General features: G+C 32.4%; 1 long non-coding RNA gene across 1 annotated transcript; it reads right to left on the reverse strand.

Moving 5' to 3' along the window:
• Nucleotides 1-221: 221 nt before the first annotated feature.
• On the reverse strand, nt 222-801 carry LOC113870005. The gene is made up of 3 exons (XR_003505516.1): nt 670-801; nt 421-474; nt 222-241 (listed from the first exon to the last, which is right to left on the reverse strand). It is a non-coding gene; the product is annotated as an uncharacterized LOC113870005 (long non-coding RNA).
• Nucleotides 802-2,672: the final 1,871 nt, after the last annotated feature.

The raw sequence follows: 2,672 nt of genomic DNA on the forward strand, positions 1-2,672 counted from the left end.
TAGTGAAATAACAAAATTCAAGATACTTTTTTTGGGTTAGGATTTAAACATACACTTCCCTAGTTTTAAATCTAGATACAGAGTATTTTTCATTGTCTCCCAATAGATCCTGAAGATTATCACTTCGTGATATGCTGGTGACACTAGAACTTAGTACTCCAGAAATAGTGTAAGTGAACTCTTTGATTACTTTTTGCTCAGAATGTATGACTTCCTAAAGTTTTTCTGCAAGAGACTTAGCCTACACCAAAATCAATAACATAATTTAAAAATTGAAAACAAGTCTATATCAATATACATAATTCTGTTAAATTAACATTTTCACATGGCATTTTGGAGGACTGCCATTATTTTGGCAAACTATAATAGCAAACATGAAATGATAAAGAGCAAGCATAAGCAAAGTTGGTGTGGCATCACCTTATCTTCTTTAAGAGGAAGAACATCCCCAGATAAAGCAACCCGTGCTGGTAACTGCAGCATGGGAAGCAATTAACCAATTAGCTTATAGATTTATTTCTTCTCACTATAAGAGAATCCAAAAGCAGGTACAATTAGGACAAAACCATTTATTATTTCCTTTTATGGAGAACCAAGCTATAGTAGAAAAAAATTCTCATAGGATGATATAGTAGTTTCAAAAGAAAACACATATAATACATGCAGTACCTTTTTGATTGATTTCAGTAAGACCCCTAGTGGGCCTGGAAAGGGGCTGGTCACAGAAAATGAACCACGCTCATCAATGATTGCATTCTGCACTCAACACAAGTCAAATGTGATATCTTTGCAACTATGAAATATACTCAGATGTTTTAACAAATCTAGTCTCATTCTGATAAGTGCAAGTAAACAGTAGTGAGGGAACAAAAAAAGGATGTCATTCATTAGATGGTAGCCCTCTACACATATCTTCTAACAAGTTATTCCTACAATAGTACAATATGATGAACTCGACAGGTCAAGCTGATAGCATGAATTTAAACACAGAAACTAATAAGCAGAGGACAACAGATTAATCACCATCCAAACAACCAGTCATCATTAGAAGTAATTAAAAATTTGTGTTAATGTTATTATAATCCATATATTTTGATTAGTAGTTTACTTTTGCTTCTCTTATTAAATAAAAAAATTTCTATTATTGAAAGTTAGAGCAAAACATTTTCTTCTTGTATGTGATGTTCTGAAACGCTACTAAATAATTTGGAATAATATTAATGTGTTGTTTGCTGTAAAATATCTTGTTCTGAAACGCTACCAATAATATTCATTGGGTTTATTACAATATTTTCTATTATGTTTCCTCTTCCTTTGATTTATTCAATGTACATAGGCAACTGAGATGTCTTCCACTTTAGATAAATTGATAGGGTCCTTTAGAAGACGAGGAGTCATAATACATCTTCCACTTCAGATAAATTGACAGGGTCCTTTAAAAGAGGTCAGCATTTTGTGCACCGAGGCCTATTTGGGGGTCAATAACAGAACTTAGTTGCTTGTTTAGAATGATTTGCTCAACTGAGATTTGTGCTTCGGTTATGGGGAATCTTGAAGTTTCTGTGATTGAAATAATGTGCAAGTTAGAGAAGATTTTTCCACCATCCTTCTTTGATGTAATGGAACATCTCGTTGTGCACTTGCCTTATGAAGCTAAGGTTGGAGGACCTATGCAGTATAGGTGGATGTATCCATTTGAGAGATGCATGTTATACTTGAAAAGAAAGGTTCGAAATAAGGCGAGAGTCGAGGGATCTATTTCTGAAGCATATATATTAGAAGAAATTTCAAATTTTGCATCAATGTATTTTGATCCACATATACAAACAAGGCGCACTAAAGTTCCACGAAATGATGATGGTGGGGAGGTATTTAAAGACATATGTCTCTCTATTTTTCAACATCCATGTCGCCCATTGGAAGAGGTCATAAGAAATTCTTGACTGATAAAGAACTTGAAATTGCAGAGACATATGTGCTTGTAAATTGCACTGAAGTGGAACCCTATCTTTAGTAAGTCTTCTCAATTATTAGTTTGTAAGAAATTTTTTTTATTTTATATATATATATATACATATATTTACTAACTATTGCTCTAATTATTAGATAATTTGAGGAGTCATTAAGGGAAACAAATCCTAATATCACCAATGATGAAATTTTAAAAGTTCGGGATAAGGAATTCTGTATATGGTTAAAAGAACTTGTGAGTACTTCATGTATATGTCATTTTTATAAAGATATCAATAATGTTCTTTCTATTAAAATTTCTATTTCTTTTTTATTCTAAGGTACAATCTGGTGGTGTTGAAGACCCAATGATTCGACATTTTATTTATGGTCCTTCTAAGATTGTGACATTGTATAATGGCTTAATAGTTAATGGGTATAAATTTCATACTAAGGAATATGGAAAAAATAAAGCTACCATGAATAGTGGAGTATCTGTTAGATGTAGTATATATGGTGAGAATGACCTAGACTACTATGGAATCCTTGAAGATGTATTGGAGTTTTCATATTTAGGATATGAGAACAAACTATTTCTTTTACAATGTCATCGGTTTGATCCAATTGATGGAGTTAAGGTTGGTGAAAGATATGGACTGATTGATGTTAATTGTAGATCACTGCTTCAATCAAATGAACCATTCATATTAGCTGAGCAACCA

This window comes from Abrus precatorius, unplaced genomic scaffold (assembly GCF_003935025.1).
Source record: "Abrus precatorius isolate BTA unplaced genomic scaffold, Abrus_2018 Scaffold6, whole genome shotgun sequence".
Lineage (NCBI taxonomy): Eukaryota > Viridiplantae > Streptophyta > Magnoliopsida > Fabales > Fabaceae > Abrus > Abrus precatorius.